The following is a 25,857-nucleotide window of genomic DNA, read 5'->3' as shown; positions in this document are numbered from 1 at the left end:
AAAATGTTTGCCACGTTTGAAATATTATTAAAGAAAGTGTCACGATGTTGGAATAAAAATTTAGGTATTTTGGTTTTTCAAGGTTTGGCTTCGCCTAGAAGAGAGCCTAGTATTGGCCAAGGCTGCGAACTCGAACTTAACATAACTCGATCATTTAAATCAAGCAAATAAGGCTTATAAATTACTTCTGCTGCATTACCAATCCTACAATGAAGAAGACGATTAATCAGCATAGATAAGTCTCTGTGGCGCAATCGGTTAGCGCGTTCGGCTGTTAACCGAAAGGTTGGTGGTTCAAGCCCACCCAGGGACTGGAGATTCTTGAACGTGAAACTTTGAAAACGATACTTGTGGTTTATAAACTTTTTGAAAAGATTAACCTTTCGTTTTCTTCGACCTATCTCGAAAACTTTCACGTGTGAGGCGAACGTGATAACCTTTACACCACCGAAGCAAAACATCGAAAGAACATAGAAATAGCAAGTGAATTTTATTTGAATTCTTTCCATTAAGTCTGATATTTTATTGCGCAAATAAATTTTAAGCATGTTCTCGCCCAGGATCGAACTGGGGACCTTTCGCGTGTTAGGCGAACGTGATAACCGCTACACTACGAGAACGGGTTGAGGTAAAGAAAGTTTGTATTATTTTCATTTTCAAAGCGCTACTTTTACGTGAAGTGGAAATCAATATTTTGAACGTTTCAATTTTTCCAAAGCTGTATATCAAGCGTTGGTTCCTCCCGGAATCAAATCGTGAAAGTGCTTCATGTATAACGGACATTTCTTTGTACGAAAGCGCTTCATTACTGTTGGAATTAAAACCGAGCTTCAAACTTTTTAGGGGCCTCTCATATATCCGCCCATGATTCAGCTGTGGACCTTAAGGCATCACTTCCCAATGGAAAGACGATTTTGAGCCGTCACAACGGCGATTGTTACCGTGTCGCACTCAATGCGTCATATTAAAAAAATTAAGAAAATTTCCGGTCCAATGCGCATATGACGTCGATGTGGACTAGTTTCTTATTGTTTTGGCGATAGCTGGTTCCAGGTCTAGGCTAAGTTGTAAGTTTTGTGTGGGTTTGAATTTTTGGTATTTTGGAGTAGGCCTATTTGTCCTAAAATTTTAAGCTAAAACGTTGTTGTAAAGTTTAGGCAGTTGTTATAGAAAACTGAGTAGGCCTACAGCACATGGAATCTGTCCAAATTTAGACTGTAGGCAGTCATAACCTAGGTCTCGTTGCAAGCCATAGTTCAGGGTAGGTTTATGATGTAGTTTTGCGATGGTAGCTTCTTGATTTAATGTAGGGGAGGGTGGGGTAAAGCGGACCACCTAAGGCTTAAATCGTTACAATTCACTGATTTCATCAAAACGTTTGACTTGTTTGTTTTGAGAGTTAACTCTAAGGTATTTCGATCATTTTTGAAGTGCCCTTTTATTGATTGCTTGGATTCTTACATAAATTTTTTTTGATTTAAAAGCACCTCCAATAGTCTACTTTACCCCACATGTGTGGGGTAAAGTAGACCACCGTAAGTTTTGAGTAAACAAGGCAATTTGTTCCACGTCACAATCAATTTCATTACAAATTGTCATGATAATCGAAGTAGTTATGAAAGTAATCGCAGTTCACCATCAATTTTTAAAAATATAATTCACAAATAAAGTTGTCATCTTCTTCATTACACCCAGAGCAGGCTTCGTGCGCCCATCGCATGCATTTGGAGCACTGGATCCACCCATCATTCTCGGACGATTTGGAATACATTTTGTTGCAGTAAAAGCATTCTGCATCTACGTTGTTATCACTTTCATCGACTGTGTCCTTCTGCTGCATTGATGACCTGGAAACCTTAGCTTTCTTCATAGAACGCTTTTTCGATGAACTTGTTTTACTGCTGTTGCCAGATACCGCGCATTGGCTACGATTCGTTGCAGCCAACTGCTTCTTGTATGGTGAACTGGTTAAAATAGCAGTTGCACCTCTTTTAGACTTTAGACGAACCTGATAACCCAAACTATACGGAGGAACGACAGGGGGAAGAAAGATTCAATTTATTGATGTTTTAAAGTTGTGATTATGTGACCAAACGCGAGTAGAAACCAGTTTATTGCAAAATATTTGCGCTGAAAGCTTCCTTTCGAATGTCATTGAGTCAACTACAAGGAGAATATTGAAAATAAGCAATGAGTCGGGCACTTGAAACCACATGTCAGAGAGACTTGTGCAGCGCAACTTGTGCGTTAACATTCTGAACATCTAGCTCGCATTGCATGAATAACATCTCAGTTTTATGATGGATTACCTCGATCGACTGTTAGCCAAATTCTCGCTGGTTTCAAACACAAAATGGTGAGGAAAACATTATGACGACTTTATGCTGTGCATGTAAATTGATGTTTTTTGTGTCTTGCTAAAATTCCATTTCAAGCTGACAACACAACGTAACGTTGTAAGTAGAAGAGCCTCCAGTGAGAATTGAACTCACGACCCCTGGTTTACAAGACCAGTGCTCTAACCCCTGAGCTATAGAGGCGGCTACGATACTGTGTGCTGATAATATATTTTTGCAAACTGCAAAAAAACATTAATCAAGTGAAACTGGTCAGGCTTAATCAATATGAGGTCAATAAAACTTCGACTTTGACAAGAGCAATCTGAGAAATGATGAACGTACGGGGCCATGGTTTAGTGGCAAAGCGTCTGTCTAGTAGCAGATCACGCTTTGGTCAGTGGATACGTATAACCTATTTATTATACTGATACGCTGGAGAACACATAAAATAAACTCTTTTCTGGACCAAATGCGATTTTAAAAAGTAGGTCACGCAGCCCATAGTTAAAAAATTAGGCAGGTAGGTTAGGGTAATGTCGCGCACTCGGTTTAGGTGGGTTGAGCATCTTCCGCGATGTTTTCCGTTTTAGGTGGTGATTGCGCGTCCCCACTGGTTCCGACCCTGTTGAAAACCTCGTCGTGGGGGCCCTTGTCATTGTCCACAACTCCGTTGAGTGAGTGAGTGAGTGAGTGAGTGAGTGAGTGAGTGAGTGAGTGAGTGAGTGAGTGAGTGAGTGAGTGAGTGAGTGAGTGAGTGAGTGAGTGAGTGAGTGAGTGAGTGACTTATCCCGGATTTGTTGGGGTCAGCGTCATTCACCTCGTCCAACTATGTTTGTTCGTTCTGATCTTCGTCTCGATTGTCTTCAATTTGGAAACAATATAAATATATATAGAGTATTTACAAAATAAAAATATCTAATATAAAACATGTTCAAAAATGATATTGATTAGAAATTAAAACATAGTTTGACTTTTGAAAAGCTCATCCGGAAAATGAAAATACAGACAAAAACGTTGGAAAATTAGAAAATAACGAAAAGCCTACAACACCCGGTATTCCCAGGCGGTCACCCATCCAAGTACTAACCGGGCCCGACGTTGCTTAACTTCCCAGATCGGACGAGATGGGGTGTACTCAACGTGGTATGGTCGTAGGCGAAAGTCCCTCGCTAAAACGGCGATTTTATTCGAGCAGTTGAATACATGCCTACTTTAACGTGCTTTGGCGTCGTATGAGTGCATTAATATAATGGATTCATGAATTGGTTAAAAACGTTTTATAACAGTTTGCTACATTTTAAACAACAATATTTTGCTGACGACAAGCTATATTCCTTGAACAAAAGAGACATTAGAAAATTTCAACGAGATAAAAATGTTTGCCACGTTTGAAATATTATTAAAGAAAGTGTCACGATGTTGGAATAAAAATTTAGGTATTTTGGTTTTTCAAGGTTTGGCTTCGCCTAGAAGAGAGCCTAGTATTGGCCAAGGCTGCGAACTCGAACTTAACATAACTCGATCATTTAAATCAAGCAAATAAGGCTTATAAATTACTTCTGCTGCATTACCAATCCTACAATGAAGAAGACGATTACTCAGCATAGATAAGTCTCTGTGGCGCAATCGGTTAGCGCGTTCGGCTGTTAACCGAAAGGTTGGTGGTTCAAGCCCACCCAGGGACTGGAGATTCTTGAACGTGAAACTTTGAAAACGATACTTGTGGTTTATAAACTTTTTGAAAAGATTAACCTTTCGTTTTCTTCGACCTATCTCGAAAACTTTCACGTGTGAGGCGAACGTGATAACCTTTACACCACCGAAGCAAAACATCGAAAGAACATAGAAATAGCAAGTGAATTTTATTTGAATTCTTTCCATTAAGTCTGATATTTTATTGCGCAAATAAATTTTAAGCATGTTCTCGCCCAGGATCGAACTGGGGACCTTTCGCGTGTTAGGCGAACGTGATAACCGCTACACTACGAGAACGGGTTGAGGTAAAGAAAGTTTGTATTATTTTCATTTTCAAAGCGCTACTTTTACGTGAAGTGGAAATCAATATTTTGAACGTTTCAATTTTTCCAAAGCTGTATATCAAGCGTTGGTTCCTCCCGGAATCAAATCGTGAAAGTGCTTCATGTATAACGGACATTTCTTTGTACGAAAGCGCTTCATTACTGTTGGAATTAAAACCGAGCTTCAAACTTTTTAGGGGCCTCTCATATATCCGCCCATGATTCAGCTGTGGACCTTAAGGCATCACTTCCCAATGGAAAGACGATTTTGAGCCGTCACAACGGCGATTGTTACCGTGTCGCACTCAATGCGTCATATTAAAAAAATTAAGAAAATTTCCGGTCCAATGCGCATATGACGTCGATGTGGACTAGTTTCTTATTGTTTTGGCGATAGCTGGTTCCAGGTCTAGGCTAAGTTGTAAGTTTTGTGTGGGTTTGAATTTTTGGTATTTTGGAGTAGGCCTATTTGTCCTAAAATTTTAAGCTAAAACGTTGTTGTAAAGTTTAGGCAGTTGTTATAGAAAACTGAGTAGGCCTACAGCACATGGAATCTGTCCAAATTTAGACTGTAGGCAGTCATAACCTAGGTCTCGTTGCAAGCCATAGTTCAGGGTAGGTTTATGATGTAGTTTTGCGATGGTAGCTTCTTGATTTAATGTAGGGGAGGGTGGGGTAAAGCGGACCACCTAAGGCTTAAATCGTTACAATTCACTGATTTCATCAAAACGTTTGACTTGTTTGTTTTGAGAGTTAACTCTAAGGTATTTCGATCATTTTTGAAGTGCCCTTTTATTGATTGCTTGGATTCTTACATAAATTTTTTTTGATTTAAAAGCACCTCCAATAGTCTACTTTACCCCACATGTGTGGGGTAAAGTAGACCACCGTAAGTTTTGAGTAAACAAGGCAATTTGTTCCACGTCACAATCAATTTCATTACAAATTGTCATGATAATCGAAGTAGTTATGAAAGTAATCGCAGTTCACCATCAATTTTTAAAAATATAATTCACAAATAAAGTTGTCATCTTCTTCATTACACCCAGAGCAGGCTTCGTGCGCCCATCGCATGCATTTGGAGCACTGGATCCACCCATCATTCTCGGACGATTTGGAATACATTTTGTTGCAGTAAAAGCATTCTGCATCTACGTTGTTATCACTTTCATCGACTGTGTCCTTCTGCTGCATTGATGACCTGGAAACCTTAGCTTTCTTCATAGAACGCTTTTTCGATGAACTTGTTTTACTGCTGTTGCCAGATACCGCGCATTGGCTACGATTCGTTGCAGCCAACTGCTTCTTGTATGGTGAACTGGTTAAAATAGCAGTTGCACCTCTTTTAGACTTTAGACGAACCTGATAACCCAAACTATACGGAGGAACGACAGGGGGAAGAAAGATTCAATTTATTGATGTTTTAAAGTTGTGATTATGTGACCAAACGCGAGTAGAAACCAGTTTATTGCAAAATATTTGCGCTGAAAGCTTCCTTTCGAATGTCATTGAGTCAACTACAAGGAGAATATTGAAAATAAGCAATGAGTCGGGCACTTGAAACCACATGTCAGAGAGACTTGTGCAGCGCAACTTGTGCGTTAACATTCTGAACATCTAGCTCGCATTGCATGAATAACATCTCAGTTTTATGATGGATTACCTCGATCGACTGTTAGCCAAATTCTCGCTGGTTTCAAACACAAAATGGTGAGGAAAACGTTATGACGACTTTATGCTGTGCATGTAAATTGATGTTTTTTGTGTCTTGCTAAAATTCCATTTCAAGCTGACAACACAACGTAACGTTGTAAGTAGAAGAGCCTCCAGTGAGAATTGAACTCACGACCCCTGGTTTACAAGACCAGTGCTCTAACCCCTGAGCTATAGAGGCGGCTACGATACTGTGTGCTGATAATATATTTTTGCAAACTGCAAAAAAACATTAATCAAGTGAAACTGGTCAGGCTTAATCAATATGAGGTCAATAAAACTTCGACTTTGACAAGAGCAATCTGAGAAATGATGAACGTACGGGGCCATGGTTTAGTGGCAAAGCGTCTGTCTAGTAGCAGATCACGCTTTGGTCAGTGGATACGTATAACCTATTTATTATACTGATACGCTGGAGAACACATAAAATAAACTCTTTTCTGGACCAAATGCGATTTTAAAAAGTAGGTCACGCAGCCCATAGTTAAAAAATTAGGCAGGTAGGTTAGGGTAATGTCGCGCACTCGGTTTAGGTGGGTTGAGCATCTTCCGCGATGTTTTCCGTTTTAGGTGGTGATTGCGCGTCCCCACTGGTTCCGACCCTGTTGAAAACCTCGTCGTGGGGGCCCTTGTCATTGTCCACAACTCCGTTGAGTGAGTGAGTGAGTGAGTGAGTGAGTGAGTGAGTGAGTGAGTGAGTGAGTGAGTGAGTGAGTGAGTGAGTGAGTGAGTGAGTGAGTGAGTGAGTGACTTATCCCGGATTTGTTGGGGTCAGCGTCATTCACCTCGTCCAACTATGTTTGTTCGTTCTGATCTTCGTCTCGATTGTCTTCAATTTGGAAACAATATAAATATATATAGAGTATTTACAAAATAAAAATATCTAATATAAAACATGTTCAAAAATGATATTGATTAGAAATTAAAACATAGTTTGACTTTTGAAAAGCTCATCCGGAAAATGAAAATACAGACAAAAACGTTGGAAAATTAGAAAATAACGAAAAGCCTACAACACCCGGTATTCCCAGGCGGTCACCCATCCAAGTACTAACCGGGCCCGACGTTGCTTAACTTCCCAGATCGGACGAGATGGGGTGTACTCAACGTGGTATGGTCGTAGGCGAAAGTCCCTCGCTAAAACGGCGATTTTATTCGAGCAGTTGAATACATGCCTACTTTAATGTGCTTTGGCGTCGTATGAGTGCATTAATATAATGGATTCATGAATTGGTTAAAAACGTTTTATAACAGTTTGCTACATTTTAAACAACAATATTTTGCTGACGACAAGCTATATTCCTTGAACAAAAGAGACATTAGAAAATTTCAACGAGATAAAAATGTTTGCCACGTTTGAAATATTATTAAAGAAAGTGTCACGATGTTGGAATAAAAATTTAGGTATTTTGGTTTTTCAAGGTTTGGCTTCGCCTAGAAGAGAGCCTAGTATTGGCCAAGGCTGCGAACTCGAACTTAACATAACTCGATCATTTAAATCAAGCAAATAAGGCTTATAAATTACTTCTGCTGCATTACCAATCCTACAATGAAGAAGACGATTAATCACTTGTTTTACTGCTGTTGCCAGATACCGCGCATTGGCTACGATTCGTTGCAGCCAACTGCTTCTTGTATGGTGAACTGGTTAAAATAGCAGTTGCACCTCTTTTAGACTTTAGACGAACCTGATAACCCAAACTATACGGAGGAACGACAGGGGGAAGAAAGATTCAATTTATTGATGTTTTAAAGTTGTGATTATGTGACCAAACGCGAGTAGAAACCAGTTTATTGCAAAATATTTGCGCTGAAAGCTTCCTTTCGAATGTCATTGAGTCAACTACAAGGAGAATATTGAAAATAAGCAATGAGTCGGGCACTTGAAACCACATGTCAGAGAGACTTGTGCAGCGCAACTTGTGCGTTAACATTCTGAACATCTAGCTCGCATTGCATGAATAACATCTCAGTTTTATGATGGATTACCTCGATCGACTGTTAGCCAAATTCTCGCTGGTTTCAAACACAAAATGGTGAGGAAAACATTATGACGACTTTATGCTGTGCATGTAAATTGATGTTTTTTGTGTCTTGCTAAAATTCCATTTCAAGCTGACAACACAACGTAACGTTGTAAGTAGAAGAGCCTCCAGTGAGAATTGAACTCACGACCCCTGGTTTACAAGACCAGTGCTCTAACCCCTGAGCTATAGAGGCGGCTACGATACTGTGTGCTGATAATATATTTTTGCAAACTGCAAAAAAACATTAATCAAGTGAAACTGGTCAGGCTTAATCAATATGAGGTCAATAAAACTTCGACTTTGACAAGAGCAATCTGAGAAATGATGAACGTACGGGGCCATGGTTTAGTGGCAAAGCGTCTGTCTAGTAGCAGATCACGCTTTGGTCAGTGGATACGTATAACCTATTTATTATACTGATACGCTGGAGAACACATAAAATAAACTCTTTTCTGGACCAAATGCGATTTTAAAAAGTAGGTCACGCAGCCCATAGTTAAAAAATTAGGCAGGTAGGTTAGGGTAATGTCGCGCACTCGGTTTAGGTGGGTTGAGCATCTTCCGCGATGTTTTCCGTTTTAGGTGGTGATTGCGCGTCCCCACTGGTTCCGACCCTGTTGAAAACCTCGTCGTGGGGGCCCTTGTCATTGTCCACAACTCCGTTGAGTGAGTGAGTGAGTGAGTGAGTGAGTGAGTGAGTGAGTGAGTGAGTGAGTGAGTGAGTGAGTGAGTGAGTGAGTGAGTGAGTGACTTATCCCGGATTTGTTGGGGTCAGCGTCATTCACCTCGTCCAACTATGTTTGTTCGTTCTGATCTTCGTCTCGATTGTCTTCAATTTGGAAACAATATAAATATATATAGAGTATTTACAAAATAAAAATATCTAATATAAAACATGTTCAAAAATGATATTGATTAGAAATTAAAACATAGTTTGACTTTTGAAAAGCTCATCCGGAAAATGAAAATACAGACAAAAACGTTGGAAAATTAGAAAATAACGAAAAGCCTACAACACCCGGTATTCCCAGGCGGTCACCCATCCAAGTACTAACCGGGCCCGACGTTGCTTAACTTCCCAGATCGGACGAGATGGGGTGTACTCAACGTGGTATGGTCGTAGGCGAAAGTCCCTCGCTAAAACGGCGATTTTATTCGAGCAGTTGAATACATGCCTACTTTAATGTGCTTTGGCGTCGTATGAGTGCATTAATATAATGGATTCATGAATTGGTTAAAAACGTTTTATAACAGTTTGCTACATTTTAAACAACAATATTTTGCTGACGACAAGCTATATTCCTTGAACAAAAGAGACATTAGAAAATTTCAACGAGATAAAAATGTTTGCCACGTTTGAAATATTATTAAAGAAAGTGTCACGATGTTGGAATAAAAATTTAGGTATTTTGGTTTTTCAAGGTTTGGCTTCGCCTAGAAGAGAGCCTAGTATTGGCCAAGGCTGCGAACTCGAACTTAACATAACTCGATCATTTAAATCAAGCAAATAAGGCTTATAAATTACTTCTGCTGCATTACCAATCCTACAATGAAGAAGACGATTAATCAGCATAGATAAGTCTCTGTGGCGCAATCGGTTAGCGCGTTCGGCTGTTAACCGAAAGGTTGGTGGTTCAAGCCCACCCAGGGACTGGAGATTCTTGAACGTGAAACTTTGAAAACGATACTTGTGGTTTATAAACTTTTTGAAAAGATTAACCTTTCGTTTTCTTCGACCTATCTCGAAAACTTTCACGTGTGAGGCGAACGTGATAACCTTTACACCACCGAAGCAAAACATCGAAAGAACATAGAAATAGCAAGTGAATTTTATTTGAATTCTTTCCATTAAGTCTGATATTTTATTGCGCAAATAAATTTTAAGCATGTTCTCGCCCAGGATCGAACTGGGGACCTTTCGCGTGTTAGGCGAACGTGATAACCGCTACACTACGAGAACGGGTTGAGGTAAAGAAAGTTTGTATTATTTTCATTTTCAAAGCGCTACTTTTACGTGAAGTGGAAATCAATATTTTGAACGTTTCAATTTTTCCAAAGCTGTATATCAAGCGTTGGTTCCTCCCGGAATCAAATCGTGAAAGTGCTTCATGTATAACGGACATTTCTTTGTACGAAAGCGCTTCATTACTGTTGGAATTAAAACCGAGCTTCAAACTTTTTAGGGGCCTCTCATATATCCGCCCATGATTCAGCTGTGGACCTTAAGGCATCACTTCCCAATGGAAAGACGATTTTGAGCCGTCACAACGGCGATTGTTACCGTGTCGCACTCAATGCGTCATTTTAAAAAAATTAAGAAAATTTCCGGTCCAATGCGCATATGACGTCGATGTGGACTAGTTTCTTATTGTTTTGGCGATAGCTGGTTCCAGGTCTAGGCTAAGTTGTAAGTTTTGTGTGGGTTTGAATTTTTGGTATTTTGGAGTAGGCCTATTTGTCCTAAAATTTTAAGCTAAAACGTTGTTGTAAAGTTTAGGCAGTTGTTATAGAAAACTGAGTAGGCCTACAGCACATGGAATCTGTCCAAATTTAGACTGTAGGCAGTCATAACCTAGGTCTCGTTGCAAGCCATAGTTCAGGGTAGGTTTATGATGTAGTTTTGCGATGGTAGCTTCTTGATTTAATGTAGGGGAGGGTGGGGTAAAGCGGACCACCTAAGGCTTAAATCGTTACAATTCACTGATTTCATCAAAACGTTTGACTTGTTTGTTTTGAGAGTTAACTCTAAGGTATTTCGATCATTTTTGAAGTGCCCTTTTATTGATTGCTTGGATTCTTACATAAATTTTTTTTGATTTAAAAGCACCTCCAATAGTCTACTTTACCCCACATGTGTGGGGTAAAGTAGACCACCGTAAGTTTTGAGTAAACAAGGCAATTTGTTCCACGTCACAATCAATTTCATTACAAATTGTCATGATAATCGAAGTAGTTATGAAAGTAATCGCAGTTCACCATCAATTTTTAAAAATATAATTCACAAATAAAGTTGTCATCTTCTTCATTACACCCAGAGCAGGCTTCGTGCGCCCATCGCATGCATTTGGAGCACTGGATCCACCCATCATTCTCGGACGATTTGGAATACATTTTGTTGCAGTAAAAGCATTCTGCATCTACGTTGTTATCACTTTCATCGACTGTGTCCTTCTGCTGCATTGATGACCTGGAAACCTTAGCTTTCTTCATAGAACGCTTTTTCGATGAACTTGTTTTACTGCTGTTGCCAGATACCGCGCATTGGCTACGATTCGTTGCAGCCAACTGCTTCTTGTATGGTGAACTGGTTAAAATAGCAGTTGCACCTCTTTTAGACTTTAGACGAACCTGATAACCCAAACTATACGGAGGAACGACAGGGGGAAGAAAGATTCAATTTATTGATGTTTTAAAGTTGTGATTATGTGACCAAACGCGAGTAGAAACCAGTTTATTGCAAAATATTTGCGCTGAAAGCTTCCTTTCGAATGTCATTGAGTCAACTACAAGGAGAATATTGAAAATAAGCAATGAGTCGGGCACTTGAAACCACATGTCAGAGAGACTTGTGCAGCGCAACTTGTGCGTTAACATTCTGAACATCTAGCTCGCATTGCATGAATAACATCTCAGTTTTATGATGGATTACCTCGATCGACTGTTAGCCAAATTCTCGCTGGTTTCAAACACAAAATGGTGAGGAAAACATTATGACGACTTTATGCTGTGCATGTAAATTGATGTTTTTTGTGTCTTGCTAAAATTCCATTTCAAGCTGACAACACAACGTAACGTTGTAAGTAGAAGAGCCTCCAGTGAGAATTGAACTCACGACCCCTGGTTTACAAGACCAGTGCTCTAACCCCTGAGCTATAGAGGCGGCTACGATACTGTGTGCTGATAATATATTTTTGCAAACTGCAAAAAAACATTAATCAAGTGAAACTGGTCAGGCTTAATCAATATGAGGTCAATAAAACTTCGACTTTGACAAGAGCAATCTGAGAAATGATGAACGTACGGGGCCATGGTTTAGTGGCAAAGCGTCTGTCTAGTAGCAGATCACGCTTTGGTCAGTGGATACGTATAACCTATTTATTATACTGATACGCTGGAGAACACATAAAATAAACTCTTTTCTGGACCAAATGCGATTTTAAAAAGTAGGTCACGCAGCCCATAGTTAAAAAATTAGGCAGGTAGGTTAGGGTAATGTCGCGCACTCGGTTTAGGTGGGTTGAGCATCTTCCGCGATGTTTTCCGTTTTAGGTGGTGATTGCGCGTCCCCACTGGTTCCGACCCTGTTGAAAACCTCGTCGTGGGGGCCCTTGTCATTGTCCACAACTCCGTTGAGTGAGTGAGTGAGTGAGTGAGTGAGTGAGTGAGTGAGTGAGTGAGTGAGTGAGTGAGTGAGTGAGTGAGTGACTTATCCCGGATTTGTTGGGGTCAGCGTCATTCACCTCGTCCAACTATGTTTGTTCGTTCTGATCTTCGTCTCGATTGTCTTCAATTTGGAAACAATATAAATATATATAGAGTATTTACAAAATAAAAATATCTAATATAAAACATGTTCAAAAATGATATTGATTAGAAATTAAAACATAGTTTGACTTTTGAAAAGCTCATCCGGAAAATGAAAATACAGACAAAAACGTTGGAAAATTAGAAAATAACGAAAAGCCTACAACACCCGGTATTCCCAGGCGGTCACCCATCCAAGTACTAACCGGGCCCGACGTTGCTTAACTTCCCAGATCGGACGAGATGGGGTGTACTCAACGTGGTATGGTCGTAGGCGAAAGTCCCTCGCTAAAACGGCGATTTTATTCGAGCAGTTGAATACATGCCTACTTTAATGTGCTTTGGCGTCGTATGAGTGCATTAATATAATGGATTCATGAATTGGTTAAAAACGTTTTATAACAGTTTGCTACATTTTAAACAACAATATTTTGCTGACGACAAGCTATATTCCTTGAACAAAAGAGACATTAGAAAATTTCAACGAGATAAAAATGTTTGCCACGTTTGAAATATTATTAAAGAAAGTGTCACGATGTTGGAATAAAAATTTAGGTATTTTGGTTTTTCAAGGTTTGGCTTCGCCTAGAAGAGAGCCTAGTATTGGCCAAGGCTGCGAACTCGAACTTAACATAACTCGATCATTTAAATCAAGCAAATAAGGCTTATAAATTACTTCTGCTGCATTACCAATCCTACAATGAAGAAGACGATTAATCAGCATAGATAAGTCTCTGTGGCGCAATCGGTTAGCGCGTTCGGCTGTTAACCGAAAGGTTGGTGGTTCAAGCCCACCCAGGGACTGGAGATTCTTGAACGTGAAACTTTGAAAACGATACTTGTGGTTTATAAACTTTTTGAAAAGATTAACCTTTCGTTTTCTTCGACCTATCTCGAAAACTTTCACGTGTGAGGCGAACGTGATAACCTTTACACCACCGAAGCAAAACATCGAAAGAACATAGAAATAGCAAGTGAATTTTATTTGAATTCTTTCCATTAAGTCTGATATTTTATTGCGCAAATAAATTTTAAGCATGTTCTCGCCCAGGATCGAACTGGGGACCTTTCGCGTGTTAGGCGAACGTGATAACCGCTACACTACGAGAACGGGTTGAGGTAAAGAAAGTTTGTATTATTTTCATTTTCAAAGCGCTACTTTTACGTGAAGTGGAAATCAATATTTTGAACGTTTCAATTTTTCCAAAGCTGTATATCAAGCGTTGGTTCCTCCCGGAATCAAATCGTGAAAGTGCTTCATGTATAACGGACATTTCTTTGTACGAAAGCGCTTCATTACTGTTGGAATTAAAACCGAGCTTCAAACTTTTTAGGGGCCTCTCATATATCCGCCCATGATTCAGCTGTGGACCTTAAGGCATCACTTCCCAATGGAAAGACGATTTTGAGCCGTCACAACGGCGATTGTTACCGTGTCGCACTCAATGCGTCATATTAAAAAAATTAAGAAAATTTCCGGTCCAATGCGCATATGACGTCGATGTGGACTAGTTTCTTATTGTTTTGGCGATAGCTGGTTCCAGGTCTAGGCTAAGTTGTAAGTTTTGTGTGGGTTTGAATTTTTGGTATTTTAGAGTAGGCCTATTTGTCCTAAAATTTTAAGCTAAAACGTTGTTGTAAAGTTTAGGCAGTTGTTATAGAAAACTGAGTAGGCCTACAGCACATGGAATCTGTCCAAATTTAGACTGTAGGCAGTCATAACCTAGGTCTCGTTGCAAGCCATAGTTCAGGGTAGGTTTATGATGTAGTTTTGCGATGGTAGCTTCTTGATTTAATGTAGGGGAGGGCGGGGTAAAGCGGACCACCTAAGGCTTAAATCGTTACAATTCACTGATTTCATCAAAACGTTTGACTTGTTTGTTTTGAGAGTTAACTCTAAGGTATTTCGATCATTTTTGAAGTGCCCTTTTATTGATTGCTTGGATTCTTACATCAATTTTTTTTGATTTAAAAGCACCTCCAATAGTCTACTTTACCCCACATGTGTGGGGTAAAGTGGACCACCGTAAGTTTTGAGTAAACAAGGCAATTTGTTCCACGTCACAATCAATTTCATTACAAATTGTCATGATAATCGAAGTAGTTATGAAAGTAATCGCAGTTCACCATCAATTTTTAAAAATATAATTCACAAATAAAGTTGTCATCTTCTTCATTACACCCAGAGCAGGCTTCGTGCGCCCATCGCATGCATTTGGAGCACTGGATCCACCCATCATTCTCGGACGATTTGGAATACATTTTGTTGCAGTAAAAGCATTCTGCATCTACGTTGTTATCACTTTCATCGACTGTGTCCTTCTGCTGCATTGATGACCTGGAAACCTTAGCTTTCTTCATAGAACGCTTTTTCGATGAACTTGTTTTACTGCTGTTGCCAGATACCGCGCATTGGCTACGATTCGTTGCAGCCAACTGCTTCTTGTATGGTGAACTGGTTAAAATAGCAGTTGCACCTCTTTTAGACTTTAGACGAACCTGATAACCCAAACTATACGGAGGAACGACAGGGGGAAGAAAGATTCAATTTATTGATGTTTTAAAGTTGTGATTATGTGACCAAACGCGAGTAGAAACCAGTTTATTGCAAAATATTTGCGCTGAAAGCTTCCTTTCGAATGTCATTGAGTCAACTACAAGGAGAATATTGAAAATAAGCAATGAGTCGGGCACTTGAAACCACATGTCAGAGAGACTTGTGCAGCGCAACTTGTGCGTTAACATTCTGAACATCTAGCTCGCATTGCATGAATAACATCTCAGTTTTATGATGGATTACCTCGATCGACTGTTAGCCAAATTCTCGCTGGTTTCAAACACAAAATGGTGAGGAAAACATTATGACGACTTTATGCTGTGCATGTAAATTGATGTTTTTTGTGTCTTGCTAAAATTCCATTTCAAGCTGACAACACAACGTAACGTTGTAAGTAGAAGAGCCTCCAGTGAGAATTGAACTCACGACCCCTGGTTTACAAGACCAGTGCTCTAACCCCTGAGCTATAGAGGCGGCTACGATACTGTGTGCTGATAATATATTTTTGCAAACTGCAAAAAAACATTAATCAAGTGAAACTGGTCAGGCTTAATCAATATGAGGTCAATAAAACTTCGACTTTGACAAGAGCAATCTGAGAAATGATGAACGTACGGGGCCATGGTTTAGTGGCAAAGCGTCTGTCTAGTAGCAGATCACGCTTTGGTCAGTGGATACGTATAACCTATTTATTATACTGATACGCTGGAGAACACATAAAATAAACTCTTTTCTGGACCAAATGCGATTTTAAAAAGTAGGTCACGCAGCCCATAGTTAAAAAATTAGGCAGGTAGGTTAGGGTAATGTCGCGCACTCGGTTTAGGTGGGTTGAGCATCTTCCGCGATGTTTTCCGTTTTGGGTGGTGATTGCGCGTCCCCACTGGTTCCGACCCTGTTGAAAACCTCGTCGTGGGGGCCCTTGTCATTGTCCACAACTCCGTTGAGTGAGTGAGTGAGTGAGTGAGTGAGTGAGTGAGTGAGTGAGTGAGTGAGTGAGTGAGTGAGTGAGTGAGTGAGTGAGTGACTTATCCCGGATTTGTTGGGGTCAGCGTCATTCACCTCGTCCAACTATGTTTGTTCGTTCTGATCTTCGTCTCGATTGTCTTCAATTTGGAAACAATATAAATATATATAGAGTATTTACAAAATAAAAATATCTAATATAAAACATGTTCAAAAATGATATTGATTAGAAATTAAAACATAGTTTGACTTTTGAAAAGCTCATCCGGAAAATGAAAATACAGACAAAAACGTTGGAAAATTAGAAAATAACGAAAAGCCTACAACACCCGGTATTCCCAGGCGGTCACCCATCCAAGTACTAACCGGGCCCGACGTTGCTTAACTTCCCAGATCGGACGAGATGGGGTGTACTCAACGTGGTATGGTCGTAGGCGAAAGTCCCTCGCTAAAACGGCGATTTTATTCGAGCAGTTGAATACATGCCTACTTTAATGTGCTTTGGCGTCGTATGAGTGCATTAATATAATGGATTCATGAATTGGTTAAAAACGTTTTATAACAGTTTGCTACATTTTAAACAACAATATTTTGCTGACGACAAGCTATATTCCTTGAACAAAAGAGACATTAGAAAATTTCAACGAGATAAAAATGTTTGCCACGTTTGAAATATTATTAAAGAAAGTGTCACGATGTTGGAATAAAAATTTAGGTATTTTGGTTTTTCAAGGTTTGGCTTCGCCTAGAAGAGAGCCTAGTATTGGCCAAGGCTGCGAACTCGAACTTAACATAACTCGATCATTTAAATCAAGCAAATAAGGCTTATAAATTACTTCTGCTGCATTACCAATCCTACAATGAAGAAGACGATTAATCAGCATAGATAAGTCTCTGTGGCGCAATCGGTTAGCGCGTTCGGCTGTTAACCGAAAGGTTGGTGGTTCAAGCCCACCCAGGGACTGGAGATTCTTGAACGTGAAACTTTGAAAACGATACTTGTGGTTTATAAACTTTTTGAAAAGATTAACCTTTCGTTTTCTTCGACCTATCTCGAAAACTTTCACGTGTGAGGCGAACGTGATAACCTTTACACCACCGAAGCAAAACATCGAAAGAACATAGAAATAGCAAGTGAATTTTATTTGAATTCTTTCCATTAAGTCTGATATTTTATTGCGCAAATAAATTTTAAGCATGTTCTCGCCCAGGATCGAACTGGGGACCTTTCGCGTGTTAGGCGAACGTGATAACCGCTACACTACGAGAACGGGTTGAGGTAAAGAAAGTTTGTATTATTTTCATTTTCAAAGCGCTACTTTTACGTGAAGTGGAAATCAATATTTTGAACGTTTCAATTTTTCCAAAGCTGTATATCAAGCGTTGGTTCCTCCCGGAATCAAATCGTGAAAGTGCTTCATGTATAACGGACATTTCTTTGTACGAAAGCGCTTCATTACTGTTGGAATTAAAACCGAGCTTCAAACTTTTTAGGGGCCTCTCATATATCCGCCCATGATTCAGCTGTGGACCTTAAGGCATCACTTCCCAATGGAAAGACGATTTTGAGCCGTCACAACGGCGATTGTTACCGTGTCGCACTCAATGCGTCATATTAAAAAAATTAAGAAAATTTCCGGTCCAATGCGCATATGACGTCGATGTGGACTAGTTTCTTATTGTTTTGGCGATAGCTGGTTCCAGGTCTAGGCTAAGTTGTAAGTTTTGTGTGGGTTTGAATTTTTGGTATTTTAGAGTAGGCCTATTTGTCCTAAAATTTTAAGCTAAAACGTTGTTGTAAAGTTTAGGCAGTTGTTATAGAAAACTGAGTAGGCCTACAGCACATGGAATCTGTCCAAATTTAGACTGTAGGCAGTCATAACCTAGGTCTCGTTGCAAGCCATAGTTCAGGGTAGGTTTATGATGTAGTTTTGCGATGGTAGCTTCTTGATTTAATGTAGGGGAGGGCGGGGTAAAGCGGACCACCTAAGGCTTAAATCGTTACAATTCACTGATTTCATCAAAACGTTTGACTTGTTTGTTTTGAGAGTTAACTCTAAGGTATTTCGATCATTTTTGAAGTGCCCTTTTATTGATTGCTTGGATTCTTACATCAATTTTTTTTGATTTAAAAGCACCTCCAATAGTCTACTTTACCCCACATGTGTGGGGTAAAGTGGACCACCGTAAGTTTTGAGTAAACAAGGCAATTTGTTCCACGTCACAATCAATTTCATTACAAATTGTCATGATAATCGAAGTAGTTATGAAAGTAATCGCAGTTCACCATCAATTTTTAAAAATATAATTCACAAATAAAGTTGTCATCTTCTTCATTACACCCAGAGCAGGCTTCGTGCGCCCATCGCATGCATTTGGAGCACTGGATCCACCCATCATTCTCGGACGATTTGGAATACATTTTGTTGCAGTAAAAGCATTCTGCATCTACGTTGTTATCACTTTCATCGACTGTGTCCTTCTGCTGCATTGATGACCTGGAAACCTTAGCTTTCTTCATAGAACGCTTTTTCGATGAACTTGTTTTACTGCTGTTGCCAGATACCGCGCATTGGCTACGATTCGTTGCAGCCAACTGCTTCTTGTATGGTGAACTGGTTAAAATTGCAGTTGCACCTCTTTTAGACTTTAGACGAACCTGATAACCCAAACTATACGGAGGAACGACAGGGGGAAGAAAGATTCAATTTATTGATGTTTTAAAGTTGTGATTATGTGACCAAACGCGAGTAGAAACCAGTTTATTGCAAAATATTTGCGCTGAAAGCTTCCTTTCGAATGTCATTGAGTCAACTACAAGGAGAATATTGAAAATAAGCAATGAGTCGGGCACTTGAAACCACATGTCAGAGAGACTTGTGCAGCGCAACTTGTGCGTTAACATTCTGAACATCTAGCTCGCATTGCATGAATAACATCTCAGTTTTATGATGGATTACCTCGATCGACTGTTAGCCAAATTCTCGCTGGTTTCAAACACAAAATGGTGAGGAAAACATTATGACGACTTTATGCTGTGCATGTAAATTGATGTTTTTTGTGTCTTGCTAAAATTCCATTTCAAGCTGACAACACAACGTAACGTTGTAAGTAGAAGAGCCTCCAGTGAGAATTGAACTCACGACCCCTGGTTTACAAGACCAGTGCTCTAACCCCTGAGCTATAGAGGCGGCTACGATACTGTGTGCTGATAATATATTTTTGCAAACTGCAAAAAAACATTAATCAAGTGAAACTGGTCAGGCTTAATCAATATGAGGTCAATAAAACTTCGACTTTGACAAGAGCAATCTGAGAAATGATGAACGTACGGGGCCATGGTTTAGTGGCAAAGCGTCTGTCTAGTAGCAGATCACGCTTTGGTCAGTGGATACGTATAACCTATTTATTATACTGATACGCTGGAGAACACATAAAATAAACTCTTTTCTGGACCAAATGCGATTTTAAAAAGTAGGTCACGCAGCCCATAGTTAAAAAATTAGGCAGGTAGGTTAGGGTAATGTCGCGCACTCGGTTTAGGTGGGTTGAGCATCTTCCGCGATGTTTTCCGTTTTGGGTGGTGATTGCGCGTCCCCACTGGTTCCGACCCTGTTGAAAACCTCGTCGTGGGGGCCCTTGTCATTGTCCACAACTCCGTTGAGTGAGTGAGTGAGTGAGTGAGTGAGTGAGTGAGTGAGTGAGTGAGTGAGTGAGTGACTTATCCCGGATTTGTTGGGGTCAGCGTCATTCACCTCGTCCAACTATGTTTGTTCGTTCTGATCTTCGTCTCGATTGTCTTCAATTTGGAAACAATATAAATATATATAGAGTATTTACAAAATAAAAATATCTAATATAAAACATGTTCAAAAATGATATTGATTAGAAATTAAAACATAGTTTGACTTTTGAAAAGCTCATCCGGAAAATGAAAATACAGACAAAAACGTTGGAAAATTAGAAAATAACGAAAAGCCTACAACACCCGGTATTCCCAGGCGGTCACCCATCCAAGTACTAACCGGGCCCGACGTTGCTTAACTTCCCAGATCGGACGAGATGGGGTGTACTCAACGTGGTATGGTCGTAGGCGAAAGTCCCTCGCTAAAACGGCGATTTTATTCGAGCAGTTGAATACATGCCTACTTTAATGTGCTTTGGCGTCGTATGAGTGCATTAATATAATGGATTCATGAATTGGTTAAAAACGTTTTATAACAGTTTGCTACATTTTAAACAACAATATTTTGCTGACGACAAGCTATATTCCTTGAACAAAAGAGACATTAGAAAATTTCAACGAGATAAAAATGTTTGCCACGTTTGAAATATTATTAAAGAAAGTGTCACGATGTTGGAATAAAAATTTAGGTATTTTGGTTTTTCAAGGTTTGGCTTCGCCTAGAAGAGAGCCTAGTATTGGCCAAGGCTGCGAACTCGAACTTAACATAACTCGATCATTTAAATCAAGCAAATAAGGCTTATAAATTACTTCTGCTGCATTACCAATCCTACAATGAAGAAGACGATTAATCAGCATAGATAAGTCTCTGTGGCGCAATCGGTTAGCGCGTTCGGCTGTTAACCGAAAGGTTGGTGGTTCAAGCCCACCCAGGGACTGGAGATTCTTGAACGTGAAACTTTGAAAACGATACTTGTGGTTTATAAACTTTTTGAAAAGATTAACCTTTCGTTTTCTTCGACCTATCTCGAAAACTTTCACGTGTGAGGCGAACGTGATAACCTTTACACCACCGAAGCAAAACATCGAAAGAACATAGAAATAGCAAGTGAATTTTATTTGAATTCTTTCCATTAAGTCTGATATTTTATTGCGCAAATAAATTTTAAGCATGTTCTCGCCCAGGATCGAACTGGGGACCTTTCGCGTGTTAGGCGAACGTGATAACCGCTACACTACGAGAACGGGTTGAGGTAAAGAAAGTTTGTATTATTTTCATTTTCAAAGCGCTACTTTTACGTGAAGTGGAAATCAATATTTTGAACGTTTCAATTTTTCCAAAGCTGTATATCAAGCGTTGGTTCCTCCCGGAATCAAATCGTGAAAGTGCTTCATGTATAACGGACATTTCTTTGTACGAAAGCGCTTCATTACTGTTGGAATTAAAACCGAGCTTCAAACTTTTTAGGGGCCTCTCATATATCCGCCCATGATTCAGCTGTGGACCTTAAGGCATCACTTCCCAATGGAAAGACGATTTTGAGCCGTCACAACGGCGATTGTTACCGTGTCGCACTCAATGCGTCATATTAAAAAAATTAAGAAAATTTCCGGTCCAATGCGCATATGACGTCGATGTGGACTAGTTTCTTATTGTTTTGGCGATAGCTGGTTCCAGGTCTAGGCTAAGTTGTAAGTTTTGTGTGGGTTTGAATTTTTGGTATTTTAGAGTAGGCCTATTTGTCCTAAAATTTTAAGCTAAAACGTTGTTGTAAAGTTTAGGCAGTTGTTATAGAAAACTGAGTAGGCCTACAGCACATGGAATCTGTCCAAATTTAGACTGTAGGCAGTCATAACCTAGGTCTCGTTGCAAGCCATAGTTCAGGGTAGGTTTATGATGTAGTTTTGCGATGGTAGCTTCTTGATTTAATGTAGGGGAGGGCGGGGTAAAGCGGACCACCTAAGGCTTAAATCGTTACAATTCACTGATTTCATCAAAACGTTTGACTTGTTTGTTTTGAGAGTTAACTCTAAGGTATTTCGATCATTTTTGAAGTGCCCTTTTATTGATTGCTTGGATTCTTACATCAATTTTTTTTGATTTAAAAGCACCTCCAATAGTCTACTTTACCCCACATGTGTGGGGTAAAGTGGACCACCGTAAGTTTTGAGTAAACAAGGCAATTTGTTCCACGTCACAATCAATTTCATTACAAATTGTCATGATAATCGAAGTAGTTATGAAAGTAATCGCAGTTCACCATCAATTTTTAAAAATATAATTCACAAATAAAGTTGTCATCTTCTTCATTACACCCAGAGCAGGCTTCGTGCGCCCATCGCATGCATTTGGAGCACTGGATCCACCCATCATTCTCGGACGATTTGGAATACATTTTGTTGCAGTAAAAGCATTCTGCATCTACGTTGTTATCACTTTCATCGACTGTGTCCTTCTGCTGCATTGATGACCTGGAAACCTTAGCTTTCTTCATAGAACGCTTTTTCGATGAACTTGTTTTACTGCTGTTGCCAGATACCGCGCATTGGCTACGATTCGTTGCAGCCAACTGCTTCTTGTATGGTGAACTGGTTAAAATAGCAGTTGCACCTCTTTTAGACTTTAGACGAACCTGATAACCCAAACTATACGGAGGAACGACAGGGGGAAGAAAGATTCAATTTATTGATGTTTTAAAGTTGTGATTATGTGACCAAACGCGAGTAGAAACCAGTTTATTGCAAAATATTTGCGCTGAAAGCTTCCTTTCGAATGTCATTGAGTCAACTACAAGGAGAATATTGAAAATAAGCAATGAGTCGGGCACTTGAAACCACATGTCAGAGAGACTTGTGCAGCGCAACTTGTGCGTTAACATTCTGAACATCTAGCTCGCATTGCATGAATAACATCTCAGTTTTATGATGGATTACCTCGATCGACTGTTAGCCAAATTCTCGCTGGTTTCAAACACAAAATGGTGAGGAAAACATTATGACGACTTTATGCTGTGCATGTAAATTGATGTTTTTTGTGTCTTGCTAAAATTCCATTTCAAGCTGACAACACAACGTAACGTTGTAAGTAGAAGAGCCTCCAGTGAGAATTGAACTCACGACCCCTGGTTTACAAGACCAGTGCTCTAACCCCTGAGCTATAGAGGCGGCTACGATACTGTGTGCTGATAATATATTTTTGCAAACTGCAAAAAAACATTAATCAAGTGAAACTGGTCAGGCTTAATCAATATGAGGTCAATAAAACTTCGACTTTGACAAGAGCAATCTGAGAAATGATGAACGTACGGGGCCATGGTTTAGTGGCAAAGCGTCTGTCTAGTAGCAGATCACGCTTTGGTCAGTGGATACGTATAACCTATTTATTATACTGATACGCTGGAGAACACATAAAATAAACTCTTTTCTGGACCAAATGCGATTTTAAAAAGTAGGTCACGCAGCCCATAGTTAAAAAATTAGGCAGGTAGGTTAGGGTAATGTCGCGCACTCGGTTTAGGTGGGTTGAGCATCTTCCGCGATGTTTTCCGTTTTGGGTGGTGATTGCGCGTCCCCACTGGTTCCGACCCTGTTGAAAACCTCGTCGTGGGGGCCCTTGTCATTGTCCACAACTCCGTTGAGTGAGTGAGTGAGTGAGTGAGTGAGTGAGTGAGTGAGTGAGTGAGTGAGTGAGTGAGTGAGTGAGTGAGTGACTTATCCCGGATTTGTTGGGGTCAGCGTCATTCACCTCGTCCAACTATGTTTGTTCGTTCTGATCTTCGTCTCGATTGTCTTCAATTTGGAAACAATATAAATATATATAGAGTATTTACAAAATAAAAATATCTAATATAAAACATGTTCAAAAATGATATTGATTAGAAATTAAAACATAGTTTGACTTTTGAAAAGCTCATCCGGAAAATGAAAATACAGACAAAAACGTTGGAAAATTAGAAAATAACGAAAAGCCTACAACACCCGGTATTCCCAGGCGGTCACCCATCCAAGTACTAACCGGGCCCGACGTTGCTTAACTTCCCAGATCGGACGAGATGGGGTGTACTCAACGTGGTATGGTCGTAGGCGAAAGTCCCTCGCTAAAACGGCGATTTTATTCGAGCAGTTGAATACATGCCTACTTTAATGTGCTTTGGCGTCGTATGAGTGCATTAATATAATGGATTCATGAATTGGTTAAAAACGTTTTATAACAGTTTGCTACATTTTAAACAACAATATTTTGCTGACGACAAGCTATATTCCTTGAACAAAAGAGACATTAGAAAATTTCAACGAGATAAAAATGTTTGCCACGTTTGAAATATTATTAAAGAAAGTGTCACGATGTTGGAATAAAAATTTAGGTATTTTGGTTTTTCAAGGTTTGGCTTCGCCTAGAAGAGAGCCTAGTATTGGCCAAGGCTGCGAACTCGAACTTAACATAACTCGATCATTTAAATCAAGCAAATAAGGCTTATAAATTACTTCTGCTGCATTACCAATCCTACAATGAAGAAGACGATTAATCAGCATAGATAAGTCTCTGTGGCGCAATCGGTTAGCGCGTTCGGCTGTTAACCGAAAGGTTGGTGGTTCAAGCCCACCCAGGGACTGGAGATTCTTGAACGTGAAACTTTGAAAACGATACTTGTGGTTTATAAACTTTTTGAAAAGATTAACCTTTCGTTTTCTTCGACCTATCTCGAAAACTTTCACGTGTGAGGCGAACGTGATAACCTTTACACCACCGAAGCAAAACATCGAAAGAACATAGAAATAGCAAGTGAATTTTATTTGAATTCTTTCCATTAAGTCTGATATTTTATTGCGCAAATAAATTTTAAGCATGTTCTCGCCCAGGATCGAACTGGGGACCTTTCGCGTGTTAGGCGAACGTGATAACCGCTACACTACGAGAACGGGTTGAGGTAAAGAAAGTTTGTATTATTTTCATTTTCAAAGCGCTACTTTTACGTGAAGTGGAAATCAATATTTTGAACGTTTCAATTTTTCCAAAGCTGTATATCAAGCGTTGGTTCCTCCCGGAATCAAATCGTGAAAGTGCTTCATGTATAACGGACATTTCTTTGTACGAAAGCGCTTCATTACTGTTGGAATTAAAACCGAGCTTCAAACTTTTTAGGGGCCTCTCATATATCCGCCCATGATTCAGCTGTGGACCTTAAGGCATCACTTCCCAATGGAAAGACGATTTTGAGCCGTCACAACGGCGATTGTTACCGTGTCGCACTCAATGCGTCATATTAAAAAAATTAAGAAAATTTCCGGTCCAATGCGCATATGACGTCGATGTGGACTAGTTTCTTATTGTTTTGGCGATAGCTGGTTCCAGGTCTAGGCTAAGTTGTAAGTTTTGTGTGGGTTTGAATTTTTGGTATTTTGGAGTAGGCCTATTTGTCCTAAAATTTTAAGCTAAAACGTTGTTGTAAAGTTTAGGCAGTTGTTATAGAAAACTGAGTAGGCCTACAGCACATGGAATCTGTCCAAATTTAGACTGTAGGCAGTCATAACCTAGGTCTCGTTGCAAGCCATAGTTCAGGGTAGGTTTATGATGTAGTTTTGCGATGGTAGCTTCTTGATTTAATGTAGGGGAGGGTGGGGTAAAGCGGACCACCTAAGGCTTAAATCGTTACAATTCACTGATTTCATCAAAACGTTTGACTTGTTTGTTTTGAGAGTTAACTCTAAGGTATTTCGATCATTTTTGAAGTGCCCTTTTATTGATTGCTTGGATTCTTACATAAATTTTTTTTGATTTAAAAGCACCTCCAATAGTCTACTTTACCCCACATGTGTGGGGTAAAGTAGACCACCGTAAGTTTTGAGTAAACAAGGCAATTTGTTCCACGTCACAATCAATTTCATTACAAATTGTCATGATAATCGAAGTAGTTATGAAAGTAATCGCAGTTCACCATCAATTTTTAAAAATATAATTCACAAATAAAGTTGTCATCTTCTTCATTACACCCAGAGCAGGCTTCGTGCGCCCATCGCATGCATTTGG

The 25,857-nt window shown here is 39.6% G+C and overlaps 28 non-coding genes across 28 annotated transcripts; 7 read left to right on the top strand and 21 right to left on the bottom strand.

Moving 5' to 3' along the window:
* Window positions 1-239: 239 nt before the first annotated feature.
* Trnan-guu (transfer RNA asparagine (anticodon GUU)) lies at window positions 240-313 on the top strand. The gene has a single exon. It is a non-coding gene; the product is annotated as a tRNA-Asn (tRNA).
* Window positions 314-547: 234 nt separating this feature from the next.
* Trnav-aac (transfer RNA valine (anticodon AAC)) lies at window positions 548-620 on the bottom strand. The gene has a single exon. It is a non-coding gene; the product is annotated as a tRNA-Val (tRNA).
* A 1,847-nt stretch (window positions 621-2,467) lies between these two features.
* On the bottom strand, window positions 2,468-2,540 carry Trnat-ugu (transfer RNA threonine (anticodon UGU)). The gene has a single exon. It is a non-coding gene; the product is annotated as a tRNA-Thr (tRNA).
* An 837-nt stretch (window positions 2,541-3,377) lies between these two features.
* LOC143444381 (5S ribosomal RNA) lies at window positions 3,378-3,496 on the bottom strand. The gene has a single exon (XR_013113733.1). It is a non-coding gene; the product is annotated as a 5S ribosomal RNA (ribosomal RNA).
* Window positions 3,497-3,950: 454 nt separating this feature from the next.
* Window positions 3,951-4,024, top strand: Trnan-guu (transfer RNA asparagine (anticodon GUU)). The gene has a single exon. It is a non-coding gene; the product is annotated as a tRNA-Asn (tRNA).
* A 234-nt stretch (window positions 4,025-4,258) lies between these two features.
* Trnav-aac (transfer RNA valine (anticodon AAC)) lies at window positions 4,259-4,331 on the bottom strand. Its single transcript has one exon. It is a non-coding gene; the product is annotated as a tRNA-Val (tRNA).
* A 1,847-nt stretch (window positions 4,332-6,178) lies between these two features.
* Window positions 6,179-6,251, bottom strand: Trnat-ugu (transfer RNA threonine (anticodon UGU)). The gene has a single exon. It is a non-coding gene; the product is annotated as a tRNA-Thr (tRNA).
* Window positions 6,252-7,076: 825 nt separating this feature from the next.
* LOC143444379 (5S ribosomal RNA) lies at window positions 7,077-7,195 on the bottom strand. Its single transcript, XR_013113731.1, has one exon. It is a non-coding gene; the product is annotated as a 5S ribosomal RNA (ribosomal RNA).
* Window positions 7,196-8,217: 1,022 nt separating this feature from the next.
* Trnat-ugu (transfer RNA threonine (anticodon UGU)) lies at window positions 8,218-8,290 on the bottom strand. The gene has a single exon. It is a non-coding gene; the product is annotated as a tRNA-Thr (tRNA).
* Window positions 8,291-9,103: 813 nt separating this feature from the next.
* LOC143444378 (5S ribosomal RNA) lies at window positions 9,104-9,222 on the bottom strand. The gene has a single exon (XR_013113730.1). It is a non-coding gene; the product is annotated as a 5S ribosomal RNA (ribosomal RNA).
* A 454-nt stretch (window positions 9,223-9,676) lies between these two features.
* On the top strand, window positions 9,677-9,750 carry Trnan-guu (transfer RNA asparagine (anticodon GUU)). The gene has a single exon. It is a non-coding gene; the product is annotated as a tRNA-Asn (tRNA).
* Window positions 9,751-9,984: 234 nt separating this feature from the next.
* On the bottom strand, window positions 9,985-10,057 carry Trnav-aac (transfer RNA valine (anticodon AAC)). Its single transcript has one exon. It is a non-coding gene; the product is annotated as a tRNA-Val (tRNA).
* Window positions 10,058-11,904: 1,847 nt separating this feature from the next.
* On the bottom strand, window positions 11,905-11,977 carry Trnat-ugu (transfer RNA threonine (anticodon UGU)). The gene has a single exon. It is a non-coding gene; the product is annotated as a tRNA-Thr (tRNA).
* An 801-nt stretch (window positions 11,978-12,778) lies between these two features.
* Window positions 12,779-12,897, bottom strand: LOC143444377 (5S ribosomal RNA). Its single transcript, XR_013113729.1, has one exon. It is a non-coding gene; the product is annotated as a 5S ribosomal RNA (ribosomal RNA).
* A 454-nt stretch (window positions 12,898-13,351) lies between these two features.
* Trnan-guu (transfer RNA asparagine (anticodon GUU)) lies at window positions 13,352-13,425 on the top strand. The gene has a single exon. It is a non-coding gene; the product is annotated as a tRNA-Asn (tRNA).
* Window positions 13,426-13,659: 234 nt separating this feature from the next.
* Window positions 13,660-13,732, bottom strand: Trnav-aac (transfer RNA valine (anticodon AAC)). Its single transcript has one exon. It is a non-coding gene; the product is annotated as a tRNA-Val (tRNA).
* Window positions 13,733-15,579: 1,847 nt separating this feature from the next.
* On the bottom strand, window positions 15,580-15,652 carry Trnat-ugu (transfer RNA threonine (anticodon UGU)). The gene has a single exon. It is a non-coding gene; the product is annotated as a tRNA-Thr (tRNA).
* Window positions 15,653-16,461: 809 nt separating this feature from the next.
* LOC143444376 (5S ribosomal RNA) lies at window positions 16,462-16,580 on the bottom strand. The gene has a single exon (XR_013113728.1). It is a non-coding gene; the product is annotated as a 5S ribosomal RNA (ribosomal RNA).
* Window positions 16,581-17,034: 454 nt separating this feature from the next.
* On the top strand, window positions 17,035-17,108 carry Trnan-guu (transfer RNA asparagine (anticodon GUU)). Its single transcript has one exon. It is a non-coding gene; the product is annotated as a tRNA-Asn (tRNA).
* A 234-nt stretch (window positions 17,109-17,342) lies between these two features.
* Window positions 17,343-17,415, bottom strand: Trnav-aac (transfer RNA valine (anticodon AAC)). The gene has a single exon. It is a non-coding gene; the product is annotated as a tRNA-Val (tRNA).
* A 1,847-nt stretch (window positions 17,416-19,262) lies between these two features.
* Window positions 19,263-19,335, bottom strand: Trnat-ugu (transfer RNA threonine (anticodon UGU)). Its single transcript has one exon. It is a non-coding gene; the product is annotated as a tRNA-Thr (tRNA).
* A 785-nt stretch (window positions 19,336-20,120) lies between these two features.
* Window positions 20,121-20,239, bottom strand: LOC143444375 (5S ribosomal RNA). Its single transcript, XR_013113727.1, has one exon. It is a non-coding gene; the product is annotated as a 5S ribosomal RNA (ribosomal RNA).
* Window positions 20,240-20,693: 454 nt separating this feature from the next.
* Window positions 20,694-20,767, top strand: Trnan-guu (transfer RNA asparagine (anticodon GUU)). The gene has a single exon. It is a non-coding gene; the product is annotated as a tRNA-Asn (tRNA).
* Window positions 20,768-21,001: 234 nt separating this feature from the next.
* Window positions 21,002-21,074, bottom strand: Trnav-aac (transfer RNA valine (anticodon AAC)). Its single transcript has one exon. It is a non-coding gene; the product is annotated as a tRNA-Val (tRNA).
* A 1,847-nt stretch (window positions 21,075-22,921) lies between these two features.
* Window positions 22,922-22,994, bottom strand: Trnat-ugu (transfer RNA threonine (anticodon UGU)). The gene has a single exon. It is a non-coding gene; the product is annotated as a tRNA-Thr (tRNA).
* Window positions 22,995-23,795: 801 nt separating this feature from the next.
* LOC143444374 (5S ribosomal RNA) lies at window positions 23,796-23,914 on the bottom strand. The gene has a single exon (XR_013113726.1). It is a non-coding gene; the product is annotated as a 5S ribosomal RNA (ribosomal RNA).
* Window positions 23,915-24,368: 454 nt separating this feature from the next.
* Window positions 24,369-24,442, top strand: Trnan-guu (transfer RNA asparagine (anticodon GUU)). The gene has a single exon. It is a non-coding gene; the product is annotated as a tRNA-Asn (tRNA).
* Window positions 24,443-24,676: 234 nt separating this feature from the next.
* Window positions 24,677-24,749, bottom strand: Trnav-aac (transfer RNA valine (anticodon AAC)). Its single transcript has one exon. It is a non-coding gene; the product is annotated as a tRNA-Val (tRNA).
* Window positions 24,750-25,857: the final 1,108 nt, after the last annotated feature.

This window comes from Clavelina lepadiformis, chromosome 1 (assembly GCF_947623445.1).
Source record: "Clavelina lepadiformis chromosome 1, kaClaLepa1.1, whole genome shotgun sequence".
In the NCBI taxonomy this organism is placed as follows: domain Eukaryota; kingdom Metazoa; phylum Chordata; class Ascidiacea; order Aplousobranchia; family Clavelinidae; genus Clavelina; species Clavelina lepadiformis.
This window is presented reverse-complemented; position numbering and strand designations above follow the sequence as displayed.